Source organism: Podarcis raffonei, chromosome 2 (assembly GCF_027172205.1).
Source record: "Podarcis raffonei isolate rPodRaf1 chromosome 2, rPodRaf1.pri, whole genome shotgun sequence".
NCBI classification, from domain to species: domain Eukaryota; kingdom Metazoa; phylum Chordata; class Lepidosauria; order Squamata; family Lacertidae; genus Podarcis; species Podarcis raffonei.
The window spans coordinates 123,731,354-123,744,521 of record NC_070603.1 but is presented as its reverse complement, the minus strand read 5'-3'; the positions used below and the strand labels follow the sequence as shown (position 1 = coordinate 123,744,521).

Sequence of the window (13,168 nt, the reverse complement as noted above, 5' to 3'; positions counted from 1 at the left end):
GCGATGGTTCTCTGGCCTCATGAAGAGCTTTTTCAGTAGGGCTGGTGAGTCTGAGCCTCACCCCCTAGGCCAGGGGTGTCAAACTCAAATTCATCGGGGGGCCGCATCAGCAGTTTGGTCACCCTCAAAGGGCCGGTTGTTCAGGCAGCCGTTGGATCTGTCACATCACAGGACGGCATGCGCTCAATATAAAAACAAGTGGAGGTTTCCTGAATGCATGTAAAGTGGAGGTTTCCTGTGTAGAACGGCCGGCGCCGCTAGAGGGCAGACGTTCTCTGGCTTGTATACCCTTGACCGAAGAACGGTACACTCCTTCTATCTGGGATGGTCGTCCTCTTCCACCGAGCGCGCAGCTTCGGGAGGGACGCACATGGAGCGGTGAGGGAGGAAGGGGACACCCGCCTAGCCAGCCAGATCAGCCGAATCAACCCTGGCGATCAATGGGGTGACAGATGTCGCAGCCAGATCGCCCTCACATCCGAAGGGCCCGGGGCCTAAAAGTGCTGTCTTGGAACATCGCGGGTTGGCACGCCAAGAAAAATAACCAACAATTTTTGTGTTACCTTAAGCAATTTGACATCATCTTCTTTCAGGAGACATGGCAGAATGACCCTATATTTCTTAATGGGTATAACTGCCACTACCTGCCTGCCTCTCCATCTCTGAGGGGCGGCAGATCTAGTGGTGGCTTAGCTTGCTTCATTTCCACGGAGCTGGCGCATTCTCTAACAGCCCTACCTAGCTGCAATTCTGTAGCAACAGCTGCTCTACTTAGCTTCAAGAGAACTACTCTCTTGCTGGTCAATGTCTATATTCCCCCAGGCCAAAAAAACCCTGTTGTCAAGGCTACATGGGCTGAGCTAGAGGCGTTTTTAGAGCCTCTCGAATCTACTTACCCGTCTGCCCTGACCATTGTGTGCGGAGACTTCAACGCTCGCATAGGAACAGATGACAACAGTCTATACACTCATTTCAACCAATTTATGGACCCCGAAGAACTGACGGATATTGGCGCGACACGACTGTCCAAAGATAGCAGAAGTAATTTCTCAGGTCTCTGCTTGGTGCAGGCTGCCAGACGGAGGGAACTGCTGATATTAAACGGCAATATAGAGGGGGACCGCCCCGGGGAATATACCCATTTCTCCAAGGCTGGGGGAAGCGTTATAGATTATATCTTAATCTCAAGATTTGCTCACAGCTTTGTAAGGAAGTTCCAAGTGGGCCACAATATTCTGAGTGATCACCTGCCTCTAATTTTAGAGTTTGCAGGTCGGCCTTTTGACTATTCTATTGCCGAGCCACAATATATACCTTCTGCAAATTTGGTTATACCTGCCCCCAAAAGACTTAAATGGTCCCCAATACTGAATGAAAATCTAACCCTCCTTCTTCAGTCAGTGGAGTTAAAGCGTATTCGCTCCGCTATCGTATCAGGCAATTCAGTAGCTGCGATCATGGAACGCTTTAAATTACTTTTGGAAAGATTGAAACCCCATTTAACAACAGTGATACATTGCTCCGCTACAAAGAGGGCAAAGGACGGAGCTAGCTGGTTTGACCTGGAGTGCAGGCAAACAAGGAGACAAACGAGAACAGCCTACTGGAGATACAGGAAATCAGGGACTGCCCCCCTACTTAACGCTTATATTTATCTGAGACGGTCTTACAAACAATTACTAAGGAGAAAGAAATTGGAAGCTGAAAGAGCCGCTTGGCACAGTTTGGTTAAGGCATCGCACGAGAAAGATACTACCTGTTTTTGGCGAACCATATCTGGTCTACTGGACCAGGAGCGTACTAATTCCATCTGTACAGTGGAACCAATGGAGTGGTTGCGCCATTTTCAATCTTTGTTCTATGACCAGGAAGCCCAACATTACAAACTATGCATCCAATTGGAGGACCTACCTCATTGGCCACCAGTAACTGCGAAGGAAGTTGAGAATTTAATCGCACAACTAAAGAACAACAAGGCCCCAGGGAATGATTACATCCCTGCTGAACTTCTGAAGTCCAACATTGGCTGGTGGGCCCCCCTGCTGGCGTCTTTATTTTCTTGGATCGACTCAACGGGTTTACTCCCAGATGGTTGGTCTGAGGCAATAATTATCCCAATCTATAAAAAAGGACCCATGACAGACCCGGCAAGTTATAGACCAATCAGCCTTCTGCCTATACCGAGCAAACTATATGCCAAACATCTTTATACCAAGCTAACTAGCTGGCTGGAAACTGAAGCCATTCTAGCGGAAGAGCAAGCGGGTTTCAGGCAAGGCAGATCCACCATAGACCATTGCTTCATCTTAGCCTATCTAATTGACAAATATGCCAAAAAATCCCGTGGGGTGTTATATGCAGCCTTTATCGATCTAAAGGCTGCTTTCGATTCAATTCCACGTGTAAGACTCTGGGATAAATTGAGCACATCAAGTATAGACAAAAGACTATTATTTCTGATGAGCTGTTTGTATAAAGACACGGTGCTGCATGTAAGAACTTCGTTAAACGGCCATCTTATAGGACCAGTTTCTGTCAGTAAGGGGGTCAAGCAAGGTTGCATCCTGGCCCCAGCTCTATTCAACATCTACATCAACGATATGGTTAACTGTTTGTCATCTCCGGACTTCCACGCCCCCAAACTGGCTGACAAAGCAATATCAGTGCTTTTGTACGCTGACGATGCGATACTCCTATCCCGAACAAGAATAGGCTTAAATAGGCTCATAGGTGAATTCTCAGCATACTGTAGGAGAGAGCAACTTGCAATAAACTATCAGAAAACCAAAACTATGGTTTTTGCAAGGAAACACAGACAGTATAGCTGGAGGATGGATAACCAGACAATTGAACAAGTCAAAGCCTTCAAATATCTGGGTATCGTTTTCCAGTCGACTGGGTCCTGGGATGTCCATCAAAAATGTGCCAAAGAAAAAGCAGCTCAAAGTATCAAGATGCTGTCCCGCTTCTTCTACACGAAGGGGGGCAGATACATCCCAGCAGCCCTTGAAGTTTATCAAGCAAAACCTCTGGCGCAGTTACTGTATGGGGCCCAAATCTGGACGGGGAACCACTGCTCCAGTCTTGAGTCTGTCCAGTCTAAATTTCTAAGGCAGATTCTCGGTGTCCCCCCCTGTGTTCCCAACGCAGCATTAAGACTCGAGGCCTGCCTTCCATCTGTGGAAACTCGGACTTGGCAGAGAACATTCAACTATTGGCTTCGTCTTAATCTGAATCCACCTGGTCTACTGCCTTTAGTAATGCAAGACTCTCACAAAAGCAAGTGGTTCAAAACCGTGCATCAAAAACTCCTTACATGCGGTCTGCACTCACAGTCCCTATTATCAATGGGCCTCATCAAAGCAAAGAGTCTAATAGGCCAGCGCCTGAAAGACATCGAACGACAAAACAACCTGACCATCTTAAAGAAACTGTGCCCATGGTATACCTACTTTCCCCCTTCTCATTTTGACTCTCCAGCTTCATACTTGTCTAAACTAACCATCCCGAAATACAGACGTGCCTTTACATTGGCTAGATGGGATGTTCTTCCCTCTGCTGTACTCGAAGGTCGTTACCAAAAGACTCCATTTGAAAAACGACTCTGCCCATGTGGAGATGGTAACACGGAAACAGTGTCTCACGTCCTTCTTTCTTGCCCCCTCTACAAAGACCTAAGGAATGAGATTATTACTCCACTCATTCTCTCCAACCCCGGCCGTTCATCAGACATTACACTGTATTTTCTATTATCTGATACGGAAAGTCAGATAACAGAGAAGGTCGCGAGGTACATCGAGAGAGCTGCGAAATTGAGGGCCACCATCTGAGTGACAGACTTGTTCATCCGACGGACCATCTTTTGCCTGTTCTTTTCCTCCTTTTATCTCTATTTTTACTTTTAACTCTTGTATAGCTGTGGCCTGTTGGCTTTGCTAATAAAGTTTTGTTGTTGTTGTTGTCTCTGGCTTGTAGGCTGCCGCGCATGCGCTGAAGAGGCGGCTTTCTTGTGTCAAAAAAAAAAAAGCGAGAATAAAAGGTGAAGGCTGGCGGCCGGCGGTGGCTACACGGGCCACATGACGAGGTCTGGCGGGCCGGATTCGGCCCGCGGGCCTTGTGTTTGACACCCGTGCCCTAGGCATACTGGGTAGAGAGGAAGAGGGAGAAGGAAAAAGGAGGGGGGAAGAAAGTGAAAGTGAAGAGGGGTGACTCAACTGTTTTTCCATCTGTCCTGCCCACTGCTAGCTTCAGCCCTCATCCACCACCCAAGACGTACCTAGACTCCCTTGCACCCTTGCCAAAGAGATGTATCGGCACCCCCTGTCCCTTGCACCCTTGGGAGAGGAGCCTGTGTGCCTTGTCTGGCCAACCAGAGAAGCAGAGATGCACCTGGGGATCACAAAAGCTCCAAGCCGCTCCAAGCCAGAGTGGAGAGACATGATTTTTGCACCCTCTAGAGCCTATGCCCTTGTCAAGGGCCAACATGGCCAACCCCTAGGTATGCCCCTTCCCATTACTGCCTAGAGACTCGGCAACCTCCGTGTTCTCCCCAGACATCTCAGATACTTCTCTGATCCCCAGTTCAGCCCTGGGTTGAGAGGAAGAGAGAACGGTGCTGAACCAAAGGTGAATTGTTCCGGAAGCTCTGCAAACACCATATTGGTACTCAAGATTCCCCCCACCCCAATTAATTGGTAGGGGTTGTAGCACTGAGCTCATATGTGTTTATAGTCACTTGCTTTGAAGCATACTAATTGTCTTGCTTTCATGTCACCCTTATCTGAGGGTTTGGGGTGCTGAGCTCTGAGACCAGAAAGGGAAACTGTAATGTTTGGGTGTTTGCCAACTTCACCCTCCTGGTCAGGTGGCTAGTGTGTGCTGCTTTGACCTTTAGCTTGGGTGTGCATCTTCTTGCTTGTGGTGTCCATCCCGCACAAGTGAGTGCGAGGAGGAACTGGCAGGCTGCATCTCTGTAAACCTATACTTTTCTTAATAAAGGCACCAGAACTGATCACTCTGGAGTTTTTGACATCCTCCTTTGGCATTCCTGCAGCTCACGACTCACACAAGCTCTCCTCTGGCTCTGTGGTTTGCAACAAGAGCATGAAAGGGTGGTCCGTTCACTTCTGGCTCTGCCACTGGCCACAACTGACTTCAGCATGGCTCAGAGCTAACAGGTGGAGCATCCCCAAAGGGAATGGAGCTCTCTGCTGGAAAATTGGTTCCCCATCATGGGATATGTAGGAGACAACTCCATTGGGGGTTCATTACTAAGGTTCGCACCAAATTCCTGTAGCACCCTGCTTGTGGTTAACGCTTAGCTGGAATGAAATATTCAACGCAGCAATAGAGAAATTAAAATAATAATTTATTTGTCGGACAAATAAATAAGAGGCACAGTGGTATATGGTTACCAAGCTCTGGCCTGGCCTCCTGCCATTATGGCCAGCACTTATATTCCCTCAGCTCAGCCCCCTTGCTCCTCCTTTGGCTGCCTCTGTCCAATCAGCCTGGTTAAAATTCCTATTGGCTGTTTGCTAGAACCAATCATAAAAGATACACCCATTTCCTATTACCTTTTATGGGAGACGAAGAGCTATATTTCCTTCTATTTATAATTGGCAAATAAGTAGTCATATATCTTACATTTACCTCGACCAGGCACCTTAATTACCAAATAACCTTTTGCCCTAGACTAGGCGCCTTAACTAACATTTCATCTTTTGCCCTATTGCCCTATTCACTCCAAAACAGATGGTGGCTAATTTTATCTGAACAGCTCTTTTTGTTCATCTTCCCACACATTATCAATGAAAGATCTCCTTCTTTGGAGGTCATTAAGCAAAGGCCCGACAACCATATGTCAGGAGTGCTCCGATGGCGTCTCTCTGTCTGGCAGGGGTCCGGACCCAATGGCCCTCATGGTCTATTCCAACTCTTCTATGATTCTATGATTTCTTACTTTCTAAATCCTTTGCATAATTACATTTAAGCCAATATATTTCATAACATATATAGTTTTTTTAGAAGAAAGGGAACTTAGTAAAAGCTAAGCTAAATTCTCTAAAGATTCAAAGCAGTTTCGCCTAGTGCAGTTGCTGTTTGTATTAGCTCTTGCCCTTTTAACCTTAGGAAGATGTGGCTCAAGTTTAATGGGAGGCACAATAATTATTACTATTTTTGCAACCTTGATTGTATTCTATAATTTGTATGGTCAATGTGACCTTTTGCTCCCAGCCTGTTTTATGACCGCAATAAACCAAAGGGGCCTCTGACAAAGACCTTGCCTGCGACAAAGACCTTGCCTGCTGGTTTCCTGTCTCGAAAAGAAACATTTGTGAATTTAAGCTCATTTTTAGAATACAGGAATCTGATCAAAATATAAGCCTTGATTAAAATGCAGGCTATGATCAGATGCCGCATTCCCCCCTTTCAAGCTCAAGGACCTTCCCAAGTGTCCTTGATAGCTTGACCTTCATCATATTCCTGAGGTAAAGCTCTGTATAGGGCCATGATATGAGGTAAAGTTTCATTTGAAATCATCTTGCTAATTGTACTTCTAAAACATGAAATGATACATGCCACCATACATAAAACCATTACTACTACCGTCAAGAAAAACAAGCAAGACAATAGTATCACCAATTGGTGAGCCATCCCATATCCCATCCTTCCCATGTTTGTACTGGGACATGTGCTATACTCTCCATCTTTGTAGCCAACACACGGATTGCCTCACCATTATCAGAAATGTTAAAGCAACAGGCATTCCCTGTCAAGTTCAAGACTCCACATAGGCCTCCCTGCCTGGCAAGTACATAATCCATTCCCATTTTCAGCTGCAAAATGGCGGCTCTACTTTCATCCAACTGTTGTGCAATGTCTCAAACTCTGGGCCGTTGCATTGGTTACAAGTTCCACTACTGCTTGCAATCGAATTATTCTGTTTAGATTATAAATAGGATCCCGAGCCCCTTGTATGAGCTCATCAGGATTCCAGGAGGCAGGTTCATAATAGGCTATAATGCGCTCTGGTGGCCAATCATCAGTATCGCTCCAACTTTGGGTACTTCCTCCTGCTATATGAGAAATATCAGCGTTTCTTCGTGTACGCTTGGCTGAACTAGTGGGCATAATCCACATTGGTGGTAATACCCATCCCAGGAAACAAGTCCCACTCCATTTGGAAGGGAGTTTCTTGTATGCCCATTCTCCACATATCCACCACAACCATCGGGTCTGAGGTTTTTGGTATGTGGAGTGCATAAGGCGAAATATCAAAAGGGGTACAGAGTTCACAGTGCAGTATGTTAGATTGCCTTTTTCTGTCACAGTTATGTTCCACACCATTTTCCATGCATGAATAAAAGGAGGTGCACAGGGCAAGGTATTCCGAGTTCGATAGGTAGTACCGTTTGCCCAGGTTTGACTATTCTTAATATAATCCCAAGTATAGTGGCAATGAGAAGAGCCTATCATGGTAGAATCAGCTGCCTCTGATGATTTATGTACACAGAATTCCCCTTGTACAGGTATAACTCGTATTGGTTTAGTTGAGTTCCATTCGGGGAAATTCTGTACTTCTGTTTGGTGTGGCATTTCGCTTACCATACCAATGGCATTTAATGGTATTGGTAATAAGGGCATACCTCCCTCTGAATCATCTGGCCCAAGAGAGCAAACAAGGCAATTGGTCCTATTTGTAACATTGGCTACCATCTCAGCTAAGCCTACCCACATATTGTGGTCATGGCGGAATCCATATTTAGCAAATTTGCTCAAATTCAAGGACCCTTCCCCTTCCCAAGGGATCAGGATTAATAATAAAATCATGTTGATGTCTAGTATATGCATTCCTTCCACAAAAGATTACCTTATTGTGATAACAAAAAAATATTAGTCCCAATATAATTCCTCCAGTGACAGAAATGGGGAACCACCAAGACCAAAACATATATCCCAAGGATCCCCAATGAGTAATATCTCTAATAATTGTTCCACAGGGGGGGGGCAGTCAATCAATTGTATAAGAGAATCTTCCCGTTCACAATCGCTGGTTCAGACGCTCCTCAAGCTTCAGGCGTGCGCAGGTCAGCCAGCTTCCAGGTTGTGGCTGCAGCAGGCCAGTCGTCTAATGTTGCCCGTGACCTAGCCCGTTCCCCGTAGGGCTAGATACAGGGGTTTTTTGGAGAGAGTCAGTTTAAAAAAGGATTAGAGGGGTCACCTTTGCACGTCCAACTGCCTTCGGATTTCTTCAAACGGGAGTGATGAATCCAGGGGGTCACCTCAGCTACCTTCACCGCTATTGGAGTATAGAGCAAGAGGGTGTAAGGTCCACGCCACTTAGGTGCAAGTGGATCATGTTTCCACTCTTTCACCCATACGCTATGCCAGCCTGGAACTGATGAATCGGCTCGGCAATGCTGCACGGCGTGTGCTTGAGGGCCCACCTGTTAAGATAAACAACAACAACAAAAACACGGGAGAGAGACAAAAACACGGGAGAGAGATTGCACTTGTCCCTGTGTCACATGGTCTCCTATTTGTTTGAGGTCAGCTGGAATATCCTGAACAAAGGAGGGTGGCCTCCCATACAGGAGCGCAAAAGGTGACAACTTAAGTCTTTTGTGGTGCACACTGAACACGAAACAGTGTTATGGGTAACACATCACTGCTGTGGCCAGCATTACCATCTTTTCCTTCTGCCACTTCTTCTTCTCTTGTTTCTCAGCCTCATCCCTATTCCGATAAACTCGGCGTGCAATGGCCATAATTTGGCTCATCAGCATCCCTTCCCATCCTTCTGATTTCTGAATTTTCTTACGAATGTCAGAAGCGCACTGGGCCACAAATGTAGCAGTAATCATTCTGCTGTTTTCAGGGGCTTCAGGGTCAAAAGGAGTCCATATACGATAGGCTTCCTGCAGCCTCTCTAAAAAGTCTCCCGGACTCTCATTTGGTTTCTGTTCTACTTCTGAGACTTTAGACATATTAGTGGGCTTCTGGCATGCCCTGCGGATACCTTGCACAAGCGTCTGGCGGTAGGTGGTAAGCCTGGCCAGGTGAATTGCATTGTTTGGATCCCAATTAGGATCTTCCAAAGGAAAGTTATCCTGGAGATGACGGTCAATATTAAAAATATTTCCCACTCTGGCCTGCTCACGCAAATATATCTGTGCCTTTTCAATTATGTCTCTCCTTTCCTCAGTGGTGAACAGAGTATTCAGGAGTTGGTGACAATCTGTCCAAGTAGGACTATGAGTATTTACTATTGAAGTCACCAAGTCCATCATAGCCTGAGGTTTTTCTGCGAAAGATGGGGTGTGTGTTTTCCAATTCATCAGATCCGTAGTTGTGAATGGAATGTACTGGAGGGTCGAAGTTCGAGGTGGCCGTGGTCTGGGTTACCCGTTAACCAGCACAGGCTCCTCAAGTGCATCAAATACTCTTCTAAGAGGGGCTACTACGTGACCTTTCTCTTCGCTTTGCTCTAGGGGCCTCAAATCATAGGGGATGGTATCTGCCCCAAGGCGTTCTTTTAGCAGCTTTATACGCCTGGCTCTATTGCTTGCTGACCGATCAAGGTCTCCCTGTAACTTCTGTAATAGTTCTCTAGGATTTGGATGTACAGGGGTTTGGGGTGGGCAATTGGTTGTTCCACTAAAGGAGACTGTAGATGGAGTTCTACTGGGACTCACAGGTGGAATAACCACTTCTGCTTGGGCTTTATTATAGGACTCCAAGGCCTCCTGAAGATATTTATCATAATCTATCAAGGAATCAAGTTCTGTGACTCCACCCCCATTATTCATTCCACTTTCTTGCCTTGGGGTTACAACTGGTGGAGTATTTGGATTAGGCTCCCTTCGATGTGGAGCATAGGGTGGAGGTGGAAGCACCTCTTCCTCTGGTCCCTCAAAAATGGGTTTGAGTTTATTTGGCAAGATTCCTTTCCTAGCTTCGGCTTTTACAGCCAATAATTTGCATCGTTGGACTTTGCATTCCCTTATCCATGGAGGATTATTATTTAATGTGCTCAGCCAAGAATCTATATATGAAAATTGTTCTGGGCACCCTCCAGTTTCTTTGGCGATATTAGACCAAAGTTTGCTTACTAAATTTATATCAAAGGTTCCCTGAGATGGCCATTCAGTATTTTGTTTCGGCCACTCTAATTCACATAACGTTCTCAAGCGCTCTGGCGTCATTTTGACTCCATATGCCCCTGAGAAGGCTTTCTTAAAATTATTTAACATACATTCAAGAGGTGTATTTCCCCCCTTTGAACCTCCAACTCCCATTATATGGGCCTGTGAAGTATCCACTCAGTCACTCACACACTCGCCTTACTGGGAAATGAAGTAGTACCCACTCCACACTTACAGATTGTACTTTCTCACACATACAATGCGCTGGATACTTCACCACACTCTACCTCCCAACCTTTCCCTTTTCCCTACATCAGATCACCATCTGATGTACCCAGCCATGTAGCGTACTCAGTTTCCCCTTACTGAGACGCAGAAGTTTGATCAGGACTTCTCTTCCTCCTAATTAATTGGAGGGCCAAACCCTTTGTGCACTTACCCTTAGCTGGTTCCCAGTTTATTTCTCTGGTTACCCCCGGTCCGTCGCCGTCGGTGGGCAGGGTATCAGACAGACGAGACTTCTGCGTTCCCCTGGAAAAATGTTCCAGTGCGCGCTGGGTAAGCAGTTAGTGGTCCTCCCTCTTGTACCCTGCCCAGTAAGGCGATGGGGCTGCGTTCCAGCAGACCACTTATCCGAGTCACAGAGGCACCATAAAATGTAGCACCCTGCTTGTGGTTAACGCTTAGCTGGAATGAAATATTCAACGCAGCAATAGAGAAATTAAAATAATAATTTATTTGTCGGACAAATAAATAAGAGGCACAGTGGTATATGGTTACCAAGCTCTGGCCTGGCCTCCTGCCATTATGGCCAGCACTTATATTCCCTCAGCTCAGCCCCCTTGCTCCTCCTTTGGCTGCCTCTGTCCAATCAGCCTGGTTAAAATTCCTATTGGCTGTTTGCTAGAACCAATCATAAAAGATACACCCATTTCCTATTACCTTTTATGGGAGACGAAGAGCTATATTTCCTTCTATTTATAATTGGCAAATAAGTAGTCATATATCTTACATTTACCTCGACCAGGCACCTTAATTACCAAATAACCTTTTGCCCTAGACTAGGCGCCTTAACTAACATTTCATCTTTTGCCCTATTGCCCTATTCACTCCAAAACAGATGGTGGCTAATTTTATCTGAACAGCTCTTTTTGTTCATCTTCCCACACATTATCAATGAAAGATCTCCTTCTTTGGAGGTCATTAAGCAAAGGCCCGACAACCATATGTCAGGAGTGCTCCGATGGCGTCTCTCTGTCTGGCAGGGGTCCGGACCCAATGGCCCTCATGGTCTATTCCAACTCTTCTATGATTCTATGATTTCTTACTTTCTAAATCCTTTGCATAATTACATTTAAGCCAATATATTTCATAACATATATAGTTTTTTTAGAAGAAAGGGAACTTAGTAAAAGCTAAGCTAAATTCTCTAAAGATTCAAAGCAGTTTCGCCTAGTGCAGTTGCTGTTTGTATTAGCTCTTGCCCTTTTAACCTTAGGAAGATGTGGCTCAAGTTTAATGGGAGGCACAATAATTATTACTATTTTTGCAACCTTGATTGTATTCTATAATTTGTATGGTCAATGTGACCTTTTGCTCCCAGCCTGTTTTATGACCGCAATAAACCAAAGGGGCCTCTGACAAAGACCTTGCCTGCGACAAAGACCTTGCCTGCTGGTTTCCTGTCTCGAAAAGAAACATTTGTGAATTTAAGCTCATTTTTAGAATACAGGAATCTGATCAAAATATAAGCCTTGATTAAAATGCAGGCTATGATCAGATGCCGCATTCCCAACTGGTCAGACTTTATTCAGTAAAACATTACATGACATACTGTAGTACTAAATAGTCTGTTGCTGCATATCTGTTAACACACACCAATAATAATAATAATAATAATAATAATAATAATAATAATAATTTATTATTTGTACCCCGCCCATCTGTCTGGATATCCCCAGCCACTCAGGACGGCTTCCAACAAAGATTAAAAATACATTAAAATGTCATACATTAAAAACTTCCCTGAAAATGGCTGCCTTCAGATGTTTTCAAAATGTCAGGTAGTTGTTTATCGCTTTCACATCTGATGGGAGGGCGTTCCACAGGGCGGGCGCCACTACCAAGAAGCCCCTCTGCCTGGTTCCCTGTAGCTTTGCTTCTTGCAGTGAGGGAACTGCCAGGAGGCCCTCGGAGCTGGACCTCAGTGTCCGGGTTGAACGATGGGGGTGGAGACGCTCTTTCAGGTATTCTGAGCCGAGGCCGTTTAGGGCTTTAAACATCAGCACCAACACATATATAAGATATATGTGCCATCTTCTGCCACCTTCTGTTATCCCAGCACCTCACTATCTTTTCACCCAGCCACAGTCCTTGAAAACAGTTACTGAACCCGAGATTTTCTTACTGTATGTGCAGAAGCTCACCTTTTACCCTGATGGCTAGTTGTTTTTATTATAGTATACACTCAGGTTCCTCCTAAAGTGGTTCCTACCAGTTTTGGCATCAGACCGTACTCTCGCATCCATATCAATATTGGCCTTATTTCTGAATCACAGAATTGTGAAATCAATAAAGAATTCCTCAGTTACCACCCTCAGAATATTCCCTTTTCCAGATCCCTTCGCAAGGGCCTCTCCATCTCCCCCTCCTCTTTGCCAGGGGTCAAATGAGTATCTCTCTTGGCCCACCTGCAGAGGGTTGTGAGCTAGACAGTGTATCCTTAGCCCTGCCCTCTACCATGCAGCCTTCTCCCCCAGCTGCTATTTGCAGATTAAATATCTATCCATGTATTTATTTAAAAGTTGTCCCCTGCCTTACATGTGTCAGAGGGCCTGCCAGGTGTGCTCTGGGTTGGATTCCCCACTGTTGGGCCCAGAACTGTTCTGCCATGTTAAAAAAAGAAGAGTTCAGGAGAGAGCTAGGGTCAGCCCAGACAAAGGGTGAGAAAATCCCTCCACTCCTCAAACAGGAGCGGCAACTCCAGCCAGAGTCAAAAAGAGCTCAGGCTGGAGACAGAA

At 45.6% G+C, this 13,168-nt stretch overlaps 1 protein-coding gene across 1 annotated transcript in view; it reads right to left on the bottom strand.

The window, feature by feature from the left end:
- LOC128409430 (gastrula zinc finger protein XlCGF17.1-like) overlaps window positions 1–13,168 on the bottom strand; it is a 198,926-nt gene that overhangs the window by 75,012 nt on the left and 110,746 nt on the right. The gene's annotated exons all lie outside the window — the stretch shown is intronic.